At 37.0% G+C, this 17,569-nt stretch overlaps 1 protein-coding gene across 9 annotated transcripts in view; it reads left to right on the top strand.

Moving 5' to 3' along the window:
- The window catches only part of BTRC (beta-transducin repeat containing E3 ubiquitin protein ligase), a 189,842-nt gene that overhangs the window by 80,360 nt on the left and 91,913 nt on the right, over positions 1–17,569 (top strand). The window lies entirely within an intron of this gene.

Genomic DNA, 17,569 nt, shown 5'->3' with positions numbered 1-17,569 from the left:
AATCATAGATTTTCAACCCTGTTGTTTCCAGAATTTGTAGTGCCCCCTTGTGGTTTGGTAGTTACTTCAGAGTTTCTTCTAAGGCTATGAGTGGGAAAGAGTCTACTGCATACAAGGTATAAAGTACTTCTTTAAACCGTCTATTTCTAGAACTTAAATTGTCCCGGGACCAGCTCTTGATACAAAAATTCATAGAAACCTGTTTTTCACAGTGTGGTAACTCCTTGCCATAGTGCTGTAGTGTTAAAATTCACATTGGCCAGGTTGTTCTGTAAATTAAACACTGACAGCTGCCCTCAGGGGAACAGCCAATGTATTTATGATGATGTGCTGATTACACAAAATACACTGCAAGCAGAAAACAGCTGCAGAGAACAAACCTCTTAAAAAGAATACAATTACAAATAGCACCCTCAGTATTTCTAGTGGTGAGTGTAGAATACAGCATGCTAATTCAGGGTTCTTACTTAGTCTGCCTGAAAACAAAAAATCTGAAGGAGATAAGTTAAATTATGGTTGGTTGCACGTGTGCCCACATTAGCAATGAACAAATTTTGTTTCTGAAGAGCACAGCTATGAGTGCACAAATATAAGGTGTGGAGTAATTTTAACCACCACCCCCCCTTTTTTGTTAGTAGGCTTTATTGGTGCCTTTCTTATATATAGTAGGGCATGGCCTTGAGTCGATAAGGGTTTGGACATTTGAAGGATATTACACAATTGAGCAGGAGAGTATACAAAATTGTGTTTTAAAAAATTCAGTAGGGGGCTTCCCTGGTGGCACAGTGGTTGAGAGTCCGCCTGCTGATGCAGGGGACACGGGTTCGTGCCCCAGTCCGGGAAGATCCCACATGCCACGGAGCAGCTAGGCCCGTGAGCCACGGCCGCTGAGCCTGCGCATCTGGAGCCTGTGCACCGCAATGGGAGAGACCACAACAGTGAGAGGCCCATGTACCGCAAAAAAAAAAAAAAACATCAGTAGGAATTCCATATGTTAGGGCCTGGATATCAACATTTTGTTTGGGACTTCCCTGGTGGCACAGTGGTTAAGAATCCGCCTGCCAACGCAGGGGACACGGGTTCGAGCCCTGGTCCGGGAAGATCCCACATGCCATGGAGCAACTGAGCCTGCGTGTCACAGCTACTGAGCCACGACTATTGAGCCCACGTGACACAACTACTGAAGCCCACACACCTAGAGCCCGTGCTCCACAACAAGAGAAGCCACCGCAATGAGAAGACCGTGCACCACAAAGAAGAGTAGCCCCCGCTCACCTCAACTAGAGAAAGCCCACGTGCAGCAACAAAAGACTCAAGGCAGGGCTTCCCTGGTGGCCCAGTGGTTGAGAGTCCTCCTGCCGATGCAGGGGATACGGGTTCGTGCCCTGGTCCGGGAAGATCCCACATGCCACGGAGTGACTGGGCCCGTGAGCCATGGCCGCTGAACCTGCGCGTCCAGAGCCTGTGCTCCGCAACAGTGAGAGGCCCGCGTACCGCAAAAACAAAACAAAAAACAAACAAACAAACAAAAAGACCCAAGGCAGCCAAAAGTAAATAAATTAATTAATTAAATTTAAAAAAAGACAAGACATTTTGTTTGCAGATACACCTCTATACATTCATTGTTATAATGGCTTTGAAGACGTTTGCCCTTGGAATTAATAAAAGGAGTCACAATTCTGTATCTATGGTAAGGTCTCTGATTTCTTACATTCTGTTTTTCAAGAATTTATTGTTTTAGGACACTGTAATAGCTGGGCGATTACATATTTTTCAGAGAATCAATTCTCAGGTATGTCCCCTTTCATCCCTTCATGTTCCTGGTCATGTGCAGACAGGTGAGATCAGAAAAAAATTTAGTTTTCCTTGTTTGAGATTCTCTCTGTTACAGTTTAGGGTCTGTATCTATAAAATATTTCAACCACTGAGCATGCTAGCTTCTGTTTAAATCAGTAGAAAATATGTTGATCTTCCAAGACATGGATTTACTCAAGCCAGTGGTAAGGTGTAGCAGGGGGATATAGTTATTGGAAACAGTTCACTTCACCCGCCTGAAACTAAGAATCAACTCTTCAGTATATGGATCACTGGTATGTAATAATCGACTATTATTGGTCTGTCTGTTGGTCTCTTTTTAAATCAGTTTGGAACCTCCTGGAGTTATTTTCTTGCTCTGCTGACATCAATCCCATGTGGCAGAGGAGTTGTGTATAACCACTTTGGTTTAATCAATAGAATAAGTGATAAACCAGATAAGATTTAAACTGATTATAGCCCCAACAGAATTCCCCAGAGGCCTTGGACTCTCTTAATTTTGACATGTGTGTTTTGTACCCTGAGGATGAAGTGCAGTTTGAATTATCTGTTTTTATTTGCTTAATGATGGGGAGGGTGTTAAAGTCAAATGTTTAATTAACCCAGCAATGGGCTGCGTTGTCACTTACACACAGCTGATTGAGATATCTCATGGAGAATAGTGAATAGGAATGATAATGTGGCACTGGGACGGAAGATTGCTTTTTCAATCTATTTGCTGGGTCACTGCTTTGAATGTCTTATTGGATGAAAGGCATTCAGCCTGGAGAAAAAATTCAGCATTTAAGTACATTTTGTTCTCTTCTCCCCCTCTAACCCCCCCTGCCCAGAAGTTAACTAAAACAGATATGTTCTAGGTTTAATAAGCCATTCATGTACTAGTAAGAGACCAGGGTAGTCAGTAGCCTCAAGCTACATAATTTCCTGTGGAACAGAAAAATCCTAGTAGCCTCCAAGGTATTCTAAATGTGAGCTCTTTTGTCCCTCATATCCCTTGTCCCTTGCCATTATTGTGGAGTTGTCTTTGGTTACTTGTCTCTTGCTTCTTTCTGCAGTGTTTGCTTGATGTGCAACTACCTCTAGGGCCACAGACAGACCTTTTTCTCCTACAGAAGCATGTTTTCCAGTACCTTTTTGCCATTGCATGCAGCTGGCTTCTATTTGGTTGTATTTCTGATCAAATATTATAGTGAGATTGTCCAACTATTTAAAGAGATGAAAATGTGAAGCGTATAGATTCTTGCTCCCTTTGCTACTGCTATTGTAAAACAGTTGGTTCCATGTATATTTTATTTTGTTCAGAAGCAGTTTGCTTTCTGTATGAACTAAAATCTAGGCCAGGAAAGATTCTAATAGCCCACATATCAGAAATGCAGTTCAGGCAACTGGAGTTTTAATGACTTGCTACCCACAAAAAATTCCTTACTAGCTTTATAATCAATGTAAAATTCTTTGGAGGCATATGAGCAAAACTTAAAAAATTTTTTGTCATGACTTTCCTTTTTTGTAGTTCTGTGCTTCTTCCTTTTATCCCCCAAAGATCTAAGCCAGGAATTTACTAATTTTTTTTCTTTGCTTTAGTCATTTGTATTCCAGAGAGCACAACAGGGAGAAGGATACAAGATTGATTTTTTTGTGTGTGTCCTCTTGAAAGCATAGTCTGGGGCATGACTACTTGTAGGGGGTGGGAGGGTGGATTTACAAAGCAACAGAAGCATGTAGCTAGTTTTCAGGCACAGGTTGGACTTTTGCAGGTCAAGGCAGACCAGAGGAGTAGCTTATCTTGAGGGACGCAAGTGATAGACGAAATATAGAGCAGCTATTTCAGGAATCATGTAGGTCATTTAATTATCCATTATGATTGAGTGGCTAATGCTCTTTTGGCAATTACATGACCTCTGTTATTCTTGAAACCTTTCCAGGCCCCCATGGGTCGAATGACCCACCAGTCAGTGCTGCAGACTTTATTCCACTCAAAAGGAAAGGAGATGCTGGGCACTACTGGCATTTAGAAATGGCTGTGCTTTCTTTACCAACCACTACCCAGAATATCCTTTGTACGGTAGTCAGTGATAGGCAGCTGGTTTTGAAGTCTACCGTTCCTTCCTTGTATGCAGGAGCACAAGGCATATCGGTTTCCACAAGAGGGAATTGTGCCAAACAAACTTTATTACCAAAGTTGGCCATTATGGTATTCACAGGTTCTGTACTGCAAAGAACAAGTACTGTGGTATTAAAACTAATGTTTGATCTCTCTCAAACCAATCATTCATTATCAAACTCTGAAGTTCGTGATTTTTTTGTTCCATAACCCAACAAAATAGCATTGACGATACTAACATTTTTTTAAAGAGATCATTGATTAAATTAGCCCAGTCTGAATTGGTTAATCATTATTTATTCAACTAAATAAAATTAAATAATCATGCTTATATGTGGAATCTTAAAAAAATGATGCAGATGAACTTATTTACAAAACAGAAGTAGACTCACAGATATAGAAAGCAAACTTACGGTTACCAAAGCTGAAAGGGGGTGTGATAAATTAGGAGTTTGGGATTAACAGATACATACTATATATAAAATAAAATGTCTATATATAAAATAGACAAGGAACTACTGTATAGCACAGGGAACTATAATATCTTATAATAACCTATAATGGAAAATAATCTATAAAAGACTATATATGTATATATATAGCTATATCTGAATAACTTGACTGTACATGTGAAACTAACAACATTGTAGATCAACTACACGTCAATAAAAAAAAATCATGCTTAAATGGTTATCTAATTTTTAAAAAGCCACTTTAAAATTGAGATGCTGATCCAAGACAGAATAATTCTGCAACATTTAGATGAATGTTTCTGACCTTTTTTTCTTTAATCAATAAAGGATCATTAATATTTCTAAAGAAAATTCTTTATTCCTGCTAAATGATAGTGAAACTTTTGCTTTTTATAATTATAGTGACTTATCGAGTAATTCTGAGAAAAGAAAATAATGTAGGTTTCTTGTGATTCTTTAGATTAAGAACAGTTATGGCGTGGAAAGTAATGACACCACTATCAAATATTTATAGGGTTTGTTGGAAATGTACAAACAAAATTCTATATACTTAGCAAAATGGAAGATTACCATTCTCTAGCAGTCCAATAATTTAAAACCACAGGCTTAAGAGAAATAATTTTGTTAGAATAATGTACAAACATATCCTTTAAGTAGAGACCATTTGCATTGTTATAGGAAAAATAATCTTATTGGAGAAAAAGAAAAATCTATTTAAACTTGTTACTTACACATCAAAGAGCATTGTTAACAACAACAACCCTACAAAGTTGTTTGTCCCTGGGGTAGTAAAATTAGCTATCTTTCCACATAAATTTATCAGACCACTCTTGGTAGAACTCAAAGTTGATCTATCTGTTTTCTTTTTTAAAAAATTTTGTTGTTTGGTAATATTAACAAATGAAAAATTGAAGACATGAATTGATGTTTATAACCCTTGACGCTTCAGAAATGGAAGGCTTCTCACTTAAATTTTAAATCCTTTAGGCCAATACTACCTTGGTATCTGGCTACTTAGAGACCTGTGAGAATGTAGTCAGTGTGAATTATATTAGTTGTTTTCTGTTTAAAAACATATTTGCCCTCATTATATAAAAAATATATATATTTTTTAAATTTTCTGTAGTGGAGATGAGCAGAAAATGAGAAAGCAGAATTTACACTAAAAGCAAAAGTTAGAACTTAAGTATCCTGAATAAGGAGTATAATTTGTCTACTTGGCACTTTAAGAGGAAAGCAAGGACTATAAAGCAAAGTGTGATGTTTGACTTTCTTATCGGTAAGTTGCTATTCTTTAAGGCATACCCTTCAAGACCTGTGTTGGACTGTGTTATTCACCCTTGGAAACCAAAAATCTATATAAGTAAATGAGTGGAGATGGTATTTGTAATTTTAAAGACCTGAAAATTCATTAAGACTTCGTATAATTAGTGGAAAAGGCCACAGGATAATAAGCCCACAGAAGAATAATTTCTTAATAAGGAAGAAGGAGAGTGATTAAATAAGGGATTGTGCACAATAGAAGTATACACCTAAATACAAATCTTACCCTAACCCAATCCGATTTCCACAGATTTACTTATTTACTTGGGATGATTTTATTTTCATTCCAAATGGATAGATTTGGGGATAAGTTTATCAACTGTAAAGGAGCCCTAAATTTCTTCCTCAGTATTGTTGAATTGTAATAAAATGGGAGCACCAAAGCAGGGAAGATATCCAAGGTGTGATGAAAGTCATTTAGCAGAAAAAATTCAGGAACGGAATGACAGAAATAACTATTCTGCAGAGAGAACGGATTTTGGCATACCTCCTAAGGGTTCTATAGTTCTCAACCCCATTTTGAGAAATCAAAAAGATCTACTGAAAGCAGATGTCTCTGAGTTACAAAAATAACCAGATGTCCTTATTAGTAGAAGCAAATGTTTGCCTCTTAATTCACACAGAACTATATGCCTAGGATGACTGGATGAAATATTGTGTAAATATGGCAGCAAAGAAAATTGTGGCATGACAGGGTCTGTCCTAAACATGTAAGCATAAACGTTCTATCTTGAAAGGAAAAATAAATTATTTTAGATTCATGTAGATTTAAAGGTAAGAGAATTAAATTAAACTATTTATACTTTTGTTCACTGTGATAAGTGAGATTTTTTTTTTATTATGTATGTCTTTCTATCCCAAATCTTCCTGGTGAACCTTTATTCATTTTACTGGGCTTGTTTAGCTACTCTGTGCATGTTCATTGTATTTTAAAGTGAAAGCATACGCATGAAACACATTTTTTTCTGAACAAATGATAGTCATCTTGGTTCTGTCAAGAAAAAACAAACAACCAGCAGTAGTATATAAATGCCCTCTTTGCAAGCCTATTGGGATTTAAAAAATATTAAGCCACATTGTTATAAATAGATGTAGTTTGGTGACTGCATTGGGTTGTTAAGCAGAATAAAATGAAAAAAAAGGGCAAGGTATGACGTTTTTCTGTTTGTTTTTAAATCAGGCCTTTAGAGTCAAAAAATCCTTTAGAATTTAAATGGACTCTTACTTCTAATGTGGAGCATGTTAACATAATTACAAGCTCTTTTATATAGTACTTATAGTCATTGCTAAGTTAATGTTCAAACCTTTGATTAAGAAGTCACAAAGCTGAATGTGTTCAGACAGCTGTGTAATAATACCTCTCCTGTTCACAAAACAGAGAACTATTTTAGTTTTTTTTCCTGTTCCGCATATTTATTGATAGAAATCTCTCCTCCTATGCTAGCTATATTTTTAATAGTGAAATATTAAAATGCTGTATTATGATACATTCTATAACTTGAAAGTTAACAAAAGCAGCTCTGCTCCTTCATGTGCTTGCCTTGTCATTCCCTGGTGCTGTTCCTCTCTTCCATCCTTCTTATCAGAGTATCTCAGTGCTTAGTTGAGCTTGTTTATCTTAAAAGAGCAGGAGGCAGGCTTTTAGGGAGTAAGCTGCGTGTTCCAGTATAACAGGCACCAATGCTGTTTGACTTGAAAAACATTTGATCTCTTACATTAACAGCCCATGTCACTGTAATAGGACTACAGCCGGGCTGTTGTTCAGTTTTCTATTATTTTAGCTTTGAAAGAACTGTTAGAGCTGCTCCCAAATCTCCGTGCTTAAAATTGTATATTGGCAGTCCCCCCAGGACTCGTAAGTAAATAAGGTGATGTGTGTGGCCAGAGGGAACATATTTTGTTAGCTTTGTTTTAAATAAGAACCTTCTCTATCGAAAGATGGTTTTTGTCTGATCCCTGATAGTGTGCTGCATGACTTTGCTTTTGTAAATTTGCACATCTTAAAACAGATTTTTGTTTGTTATTAATGTGTGTGCTCAGTAACTATTCATTATGAACTTTAATATTTTTTCTCAAATAATGAAGCATTTAGTTTTCTCATGAAGCTTAACTTCAAATATCCTGCACAATTTCCCTAAGTACAGCAGTTTATGCAGCAGTTGTTGGAAACGGGCAAGCAGGAATCTAAGGGGTATGTTTGTTAGACTTAAATATTACTTAGTTTTATTTTTAAATATTCAGTTATTGGTAATTTCTATGCCAGAAATAGTTTGAAAGTTGGAATCAGGTAGCAGTATCTAAAGAATAGAAAATAAAATTTGTAAAATCAGGTGGTTCTCTTCCTTTTTAAGAGTACCTCTTACTGTAATAGTGATAGAATGGCAGCTTATTGTAGTAGTGGTGGAATGGCAGCAATTTTACTCCTTCCTTTCTTCCTTCCTCTATCTATCTATTTTTAAGAACCTAGTTTATTTTCCTATTCTGATTCTTTTCTGATGTAATACAGCATTGCCAGGCCACCCAGCACTTTCCTTGCATTTAACTTAAAATACATACATCAGCCAACACAAGCATAATTGGTTGAAAGGCAGCCATCTATCTGGGGAGTTCTTCTAAATACTGAATGTGTCATGCACTTTGACATGTCATATCTGTAATATCTGAATACAGAAAGCACTTTTTGCATTAGCTGTAGGTGTTAAAGCAGTAGTATGTTTTAAGAATGTCTGCTGTGCAAATTCTGGCTTGTGAGGTAATGACAAGTGTTTGCCTGCATAGACAATATATTTTCCCTCTTGAGGTCCCCACACACCTAGTTTCCCTCAAGCTCATCATCTCTGTCAGGTTAATCAATAGGCACCGTATGGCAGAGGGTCAGTAATCAGTGTCATCGTGCCTTTAAATCGTGTTGAAAATTTGCTTAAAGCCTGGGCCAATTAACATCGAGATGATGAATGGATAGGAAGATGGAAAGAGCCTGACGCTCAGGGGCTTTGTGAGGAGGAGATGCTCAGCTGTTGAGCAGCAGACACCAGCGAATAAAATCAGCCATTCATGTGAGCTCAGTCCACCCACTCTTAATGATAATGTCAATCTAGCAAAATATATACACATTGGAGTTGTCACAAGTTCATAAATCAAAGGAGTTTGTCAAAGGCATTCAGATTAACGAGGCAGCAGCAATAACAAGTCAAATTTGCATAGAGAATTGCTCGAATCTCAGTAAATTATGATCCTGTTTTTCATTTGATTATTTGCTAATGTCTCAAGAGGGAGAATGATTATATTAGCATGCAAAATCTACTCCAGAAGTAGAAATCTGAGGTATAGAAGACCAGCACACTATGACAATTAATCAGCTTCTTCATACTAGCATAAATGTACAAGGCCCAGAAATGAACTTCTTTTTATTATTATTTCTCCTTGCCACTGATCCAAATGGTTCAGCTTGACAGAGACTTTATATTGCTTTAACAGTGTTTTGAATTGTGCCTGCAGGCAAGACATAGTTATGCAGCTATAACCAACCTATCCATCTGCCAACCAGATTGGAATTCTCCTATCCAAGGCTTCCATTAACCCCCACTGACAGCTCCAAACAGGATTAAGAATTTGCAAGCATAAAAAATAGTTGTTCTTTGCAAATATATACAATCCCTTTGCATCTTGAGAAAGGCTGCATCTGTGTTTTGTAATTAGTGTTGGACAGTGTAGCAGAGGGAAAAACCTACTTGGCGTTTTTTGGACTTTTGTCATAAGGGAGTAAGGCAGTACTAATGGAAGTTCTGTGTTTGGTTGTCCCAGAGAGTGCTTTCCATTCTATCCGGTTCCTAGCACTGTGCTTGAATTGGTGTTATTACTAGAAAATATCATTTCTTGAAAGGTTTAACTAGTGGATCTTGTTGAAGGTGAGCAGTATAGGGAGGCTTTTATGTGGCTGTGGTTTAATAGAATATGTCAAATGATAAACGTGCTGGAGAAGCAATGTGCATGAAAACATGCTAGAGAATATTATCTTATGAGGACACTTGAGGCCCTCCCTAAAATAAAACTGGTACTTGAATAGCATTCTTCAGTCAGCTTCTGAACTTAAATGACCTAAGTTTTCTCCATTGTATCCTAGAAGAATTAATTAAAATTTGCTTAAACACACAACTCATACACTACCCCCTGCCACACACAGTGTTTTGTCATTTTCATTGAAGAGTTTGAATGATTTTTATTTATGTAGCTAAATCATCTTTTAACCTTGTAGAAGAATAATTGGTCTTGTTTTTGAAAATTGCAAATCATATATATTTGGAGGGTATAATTAGCTCCAAATCATGTAATAAGGTAATGGGAAAAATATTAATCCAATTAGTAATTTACAGATCAAGCCCATGATATGATGTTTGCAACTAGCTATGGAAATTGGTCTCAAGATTTTTCTCTTCACATGGGTTGTCATTTTACATGATGATGAACAAGTGATTCAAAACCATAGTATTAATTCACCACGATTTACCTGCTTTGCTAAAATGATACAATTTTCCTGTTACAGAGACCATTGAATTCTCCCAGTGAAGAATGTGGCATAGGTGGAAAATGTTACTTCTAGTTTTAGAGCTGGTAATTTTATTTTTAACAGACGTCTATTCAAACAGGCTCAGGCTCTGTTGCACCATCCAACCTTGAGCAAGATGCTTACTCAAAGATTATTATAAGTCATTATGAGTGGCTTGACTTTTCATCACTGGGTAAATTAGTTTTTTATTTGATTATATAATCAACTCTTAATTATCCATGTCACCAGGAGTTGTGTGTTCAAATAGATAACTGAAAACAGTAAATAAGCCACTTACTAGGTTGTGGAGAATATTGCTCCCGCCATAAACATCTGAAAAGTTAGGAGTGCTTTGCTTATCAACAAAAGAACATTTCCTTGTTAATGAAGGGTTGGCAAACTTTATTTGTAAAGGACCAGATAATAAACATTTGAGGTTTTGTGGACCATAGGACCTCTGTCCTGACTACTCACCTCTGCCATTGTAGTATGAAAGCAGCCACAGACAAAAGGTAATGAACAAGGGTGGCTAACTTTCAATAAAACATTATTTGTAGAAACCTTATTTAGAGCAGGAGCTGGCAAACTCCTCCTGTAAATTATACTGGCATTAAAGTTTTGGGATGGGGACTTCCCTGTTGGTCCAGCGGTTAGGACTCCACGCTCTCAATGCAGGGGGCATGGGTTCAATCCCTGATCAGGGAAGCTAGGATCCCACGTGCCATGTGGCATGGCCAAATAAGTAAATAAATGAATAAGTAAAGTGGTGGGATGATAAGACTGTAGTTGGGCTATCACTTTGAAGTTTCTCTGCTATGAAAACCTTTTTTAAAAAATTTATTTATTTTAATTAATTTATTTTTGGCTGCTTTGGTTCTTTGTTGCGGTGTGTGGGCTTCTCATTGTGGTGGCTTCTCGTTGCAGAGCATGGGTTCTAGGCACGTGGCCTTCAGGAGTTGTGGCACGTGGGCTCAGTAGTTGTGGCTCGCAGGCTCTAGAGCACAGGCTCAGTAGTTGTGGCACACAGGCTTAGTTGCTCTGCGGCATGTGGTATCTTCCTGGGCCAGGACTCGAACCCTCTTCCCCTGCATTGGCAGGCAGATTCTTAACCACTGTGCCACCAGGGAAGCCCCATGAAAACCATTTTTAAAGCTAGCTGGATGGTGTGGGTGTAGGGTTCCAATTATTTAGTAAGCCCTTATTATCTGTATATTATGTGTTGGGAGGTAGAGGGAGCCACAAAGACTGCCCAATAAGCTTACAGTCTTATTGGGTAGTTGAGAGTAACATGCAAAACATTCATCTATTTAAGTGCCAAATTGTGTGGACCAAATAAAAATGTTAAGGCATTTCCAGTAAAATAAGGTGGAGTAGTTGTATGGTTTCTTAGAGAAGACAGTTGAAACATTTTAAGAATGGGTAGGACTCAAATCGATTAAATAATTGTGTTTATAATTCTAGACTAGCATTAAGGACCCTTCTAGCCTGGAAATTTCAAGACCAAATCACATGTTTATAAGACTGTGAAGAGACTTGCTTAACTAGGGCAGAAAAATGTATGTTGAGGGAAGTAACTTGATATAATGTAGCAGAAATTCTGGAAGGTCTTGAAAACCAGGCCTAGAGAACTTCATATTTAATTTCATGGAAACAAAGAGCCACTAAAAATTTTTGAGGAAAAAAGACCACCATGACAGTAGTGGTGATTAAGAAAGATTAATCTGGGCTTCCCTGGTGGCACAGTGGTTAAGAATCTGCCTGCCAGTGCAGGGGACACGGGTTCGAGCCCTGGTCCGGGAAGATCCCATGTGCAGTGGAGCAACTAAGCCTGTGCGCCACAACTACCGAGCCTGCGCTCTGGAGCCTGCGAGCCACCACTACTGAGCCCACATGCCACAACTACTGAAGCCTGTGCACCTAGAGCCTGTGCTCCGCTACAAGAGAAGCCACTGCAATGAGAAGCCACTTGCCGCAGCTAGAGACAGCCTGCAGCAACGAAGACCCAACTCAGCCAAAAATAAAATAAATAAATAAATAAATTTTAAAAAATTGACTCTGAGGATTTAAGTCTGGGATAGAAAGAAAAGTTGAGAAGGAGAGAGCTAGCCTACAATGGGTGAGAATGGTAAAGAGTGCTTTAAATTTGGATATGTTGGGCTTCCCTGGTGGTCCAGTGGTTAAGTGGTCCAGGGGGTGCAGGTTTGATCCCTGGTCTGGGAAGTTCTGCATGTTGTGTGGTGCGTCCAAAAAAAAAAAAAAAACAAACCCCACAACAACAGAAAAAATAAATTTGGATATGTTGATTTTGAGACAGTTTAAGTTTTTTTTAAAAAATGTGATTCCTTTTTCTTTTTTATTCACCCCCAGGTTACTTCTGAAAACATTTTAGCCAAAATACATCCCTGAGATCTAATGCATGGGCTTTAGCAGTATTTCACTTTGACTTTTTCCTACCCAAATTTCTGTTACCATGTCTGCAGATGTTATAACTCGTAATGCTTCCAGTTTGAAGTTAAATTCAAAGTTGTCAGTGAGGCTTTTATTCTGCCCTTTAAAATTCTAACCTAGTGAATGCTGGGTTAAGAGATAAACATTCAAGTTAATATAAAAGGTAACAAGTTATATAATATCTTTTACAGAAATATTTTCATGTAATGCTAATATTTATACACTATTGTTACTCCAGGACTTACAGACACATTCTGCAAATGATTTACTATAATGAAATGTTCCATCTGAGTGTTGTGAATGAGTTGTTCTGAGCAGTCAGGTTTTTCTAGTTGGCTCAGGGTTAAGAGGTAGAATTTAACTTTTATTTTTATTGAAGGAATTTTTTCCCTCTATTTATTTTTCATTTATCTAACTTCTGTTTTTCCATTTCTTTTTTTTTTTTTTTTTTTTTTTTTTTTTTTTTTTGCGGTATGCGGGCCTCTCACTGCTGCGGCCTCTCCTGTTGTGGAGCACAGGCTCCGGATGCGCAGGCTCAGCGGCCATGGCTCACGGGCCCAGCCACTCCGCGGCATATGGGATCTTCCCGGACCGGGGCACGAACCCGTGTCCGCTGCATCGGCAGGCGGACTCCCAACCACTGTGCCACCAGGGAAGCCCTGTTTTTCCATTTCTTAACATATTTTCTTCTAGGTTACATCTGTTTGGTTAATTTTTATTTTGACAGATTTACAGAAAAGTTGAAAGAATAGTACAAAAATCCCCTTATACTTTTTTTTTGAAAAAATATTTATTTATTTGGCTGTATCGGGTCGTAGTTGCAGCATGTGGGCTCTTTGTTGACGTGTGTGGGCTTCTCTCTAGTTGTGGCATATGGGCTCAGTAGTTGTAGCATGCAGGCTCTCTAGTTGTGGCATGAGGGCTCTGGAGCGCTTGCCCTGCAGCATGTGGGATCTTAGTTCCTTGACCAGGGATTGAACCTGTGTCCCCTTCATTGGAAGGCAGATTCTTAACCACTGGACCACCAGGGAATCCCTTTATACTCTTCACACAGATTCTCCATATGTTAACATGTTACCATGTTTGCTTTATCTCTATACATACACACATATATATACTAACATCCATTTACTTATATTTTCTGAGTTCTTTGAAACTTAGTTAGAGACATATGTCCTTTTACCTCTAAATGTTTCTGTTGTATGTTTTCTGAAACCAAGGACAGTTCTTTTAAGTAACCACAGTACAAATGATACAAATGAACTTATTTACAAAACAAATAGACTCACAGACATAGAAAAGAAACTTATGGTTACCAAAGTCGGAAGGTGGGACAGGGCAGGGGGGGTGCGGGGGAGGATAACTTTGGAATATGGGATTAACACTACTATATATATAAAATAGATAATAAAGACCTACTGTATAGCACAGGAAATTATACTGAATATCTTGCAATAACCTATAATGGAAAAGAATCTGAAAAAGTAGATATAAATGTATAACTGAATCATTTTGCTGTACACCTGAAACATTGTAAATCAACTACTTCAATTAAAATAAAATAATGGCAGTACAAATTGTCAAAATCAGGAAGTTGAATGTATAAACAAACTTTGGTACATCCATACAGTGATACTACTTGCCAATGAAAAGGAAAGAACTGATATATGTAAGAACACAAAGAACAAATGAATCTCACGAATGTATTATGTTAGGTGAAAAAAGACTCAAAAAATTACATACTATATGATTCATTTTATGACATTTTAGAAAAGACGAAATTATTGAGACAAAAAATAAATCAGTGATCACTGGGGAAAGGGGTTGTAACTATCAAGGGGGATTTGGGAGGTGATGGGACTGCTTTACATCTTGATTGTGGTGGTTACACAGCTTTACGCTTTTGTCAAAACTCAGAACTATACAACAAAAAAGAATAAATTTTTCCATATGTAAATTTTAAAAGCGGGGAAATAATCAGGAAATTAACATTGATACGATATTATTAGTTCATCCATAGACTTGTTTCATATTTTTCCAATAATGTCCTTTATACAAAGCTTATGTCATAATACCCACTCAATAATTACCCATCAAGATCAGATAAAGGATGGGGAGGAAAAAATTGTGGATATAGGCTAGATAGTTATTACTCATCCTGTTAGGCTCAGATCACTTATTTTTCACTGTATAATTCAGTGCAGAGGAGTTTACCATCAGTTTTGTTTCAGCCCGCCACCCCAATAGCCTCAGATCACAAACTGCGTTCAGTTACATCTCTTTAGTTTTTTTTAACCTGAAAGCAGTTCTTTATGACCTTGACATTTTTGTAAGTACAGACTAGTAATTTTATAGGATGTCCCTCAATTTGGGCTAGTCTGTTGTTTTCTCATGATCAGGTTGAGGTTATGTGTTTTGAGCAAGATGACCTCAGAAGTAATCATGTGTTCTTCTCAGTATGTCATATCAAGAGGCACATAAGGTTAAGGTGGTATCTACCAGATCTCTCCACTGTGAGGCTACTGGTTTTTTCTTTTGTAATTATTAAGTATATTATGGAGAAATATTTTGAGATTATGTAACTCTCCTGTTATTTGTCACCCACTAATTTGTGTGATAAGTCTTACTTGCATCTTTTAGTTACCCTTAGATAGAACTTACTGGACATAATGTAGCTTGATAACCCAGGGCAGTTGTGAACGTTGCTTGTTAGGATGCATCATAGTTAAAGATACAAGGAATAACCGTGCTACTGAGCTCTTCTGGGTGATGTTGGAGAGCACAGGCTTTGAGAACCAGTTGAGGTGACTATTAGGTATACACAGCTATTTCATCATTCCTGGCCACCCTTGACTGTAGAGCTATTAATTTCTTATTCACTGGCTTTCTGGCTCTCCTCTTCACTATGAGTAGTGTACCTTACTCCTTGCTCCTGATATCATGACTGTTTAATGTCCCTACTCCTATTTTATGCAACAGAGTTGAATTTTTTGTGTTGATTTGTTTCTCATGGTGGATGGTCCAGTAAAAGTAAAAAATGAGTAAAAAGAAGTTTGGAAAAAAGAGTAAAAAATGCTGGGTTAATCTGTCTAAAAAGAACTAGTTATAACAATGTTTTTCTCTTTTTCCTTTTTGTTAATGTTGAGTTACTTTAAAAAAAACCACAATATATAATATATATATCCTTTGCCTTGATGGGGTGGAGAAGGGGAAGGAGCTCCTCTACAGCTCTTATGTTCTGCTCTCAGGTAGTAATTATCCTTTAGCTCCCTTCATCTTTCAATACCTTAGACATTCGTATAATACCCACTCAATAGTTTACTGTCTAAATCAGATAAAATAGAGGGTCAGAAGGAAGGAAATTATTGATGTGGGCTAGATAGCCACTACTCATCCTATTACGTTCAGATCACTGTTTTTCACTATGTAATTTAGTATAGAGAGTTTGCCATCAATTTTGTTCCATCCCAAGCACCTGTAGAGTAAGTATGTGATTTATAATGTTTTCAGTATAACAAACTTCCACCAAAAAGTAATTAGGCTTCCAATTTTATCATAATGACATTTTAAAAAAACAATTAATTTTGAAATATAGGACCTTACATTTAATTAAACAGGTTTAGGTGATCTGAAATGGTATTTTGTTTAGGGAGGGTGTAGAACTTCATGGTCTGGGAAATAGTTACTTGCAAATTATAAGTTTAAAATTGAATACCGGCTTAATTGAATACAGTTAAAATTGAATATTGGCTTAAGTTTTTATTATATAAGACATTTAATTTTAGCATTTAAAACATTTGATCTGTACTTTTTTTTTAAAGAAAAGTTAAATATACAATTGATTCTATGGGTTTAATGTTGACCTCTCCCTTCCTTTGATTCTCTTACAATGGCATATATTGCTAGTTTCCTTATCTGGAATGCTTTATTTTATTTTACTTTAGTTTATTTTTATTTTTAAATTTTTTTGGCCACACCACATGGCTTCCTAATTCCCCTACCGGGGATGGAACCTGGACCCTTGGCAGTGAAGGCATGGCATCCCAACCACGGAACCGCCAGGGAATTCCCTGGGATGCTTTATAGTCATTAACTCAACTATATCTCTCCTTCATTTTTTTGTAGATAGTCTACATTCCTTTTTTCCCCAAAACAGAGAAAAAGCAGAATTCTAAAGTTATTGAGCCTCTATCCCTTGCTTGTAACATAGCATTTTTTCTTCTTCTTTGTCCCTAAAATTGACCTTTAATTTAAAGTGATCATTACAAATGTAAAATTATCAACTTAAACCTCATAAAAGATTTCTGCCCAAAAGGACCTTAATGTACTGGCCTGTCAAGGTGACACACAAGGCACACACATGTTAGCCACAGGGGCCTTTTGATACTATATGTATGCTATTTATCCTTTAATGTCTTTTAAAATATAATATTTGATACAAAGCAAAAAATTCATAACACTTAAATTTAAAACACTGTTATGATCCTATATTCTAATAATGATTTCATACTTGTATGAAGTTTTTCAGATAAACTCATATGTTGGATATAATTTCTGGATCTAAAAGTAACTCCTCAGAATGTGATGAATATATGTAATGTAATGAGTAAATCAGCTGCAAATTCTAAAATGTTAACATTACACATGTAATTGTGGAAGATAGAGCCCAAATAACGTGTACTTGGATTTTCTGTATTTTGTCTTGCAGAGAGTGATTTACATGTGTTACCAGATTTTTAAAAATTATTTTTTATTGTGATAAAATACACATAACATAAAATTTATCACCTTCAGCATTTTAAAGTGTACAGTTCAGTGGTATTAAATACATTCATAATGTTGTGCAACCATCACCCCCATCCA

Source organism: Kogia breviceps, chromosome 2 (assembly GCF_026419965.1).
Source record: "Kogia breviceps isolate mKogBre1 chromosome 2, mKogBre1 haplotype 1, whole genome shotgun sequence".
NCBI lineage: Eukaryota > Metazoa > Chordata > Mammalia > Artiodactyla > Physeteridae > Kogia > Kogia breviceps.
This window is presented reverse-complemented; position numbering and strand designations above follow the sequence as displayed.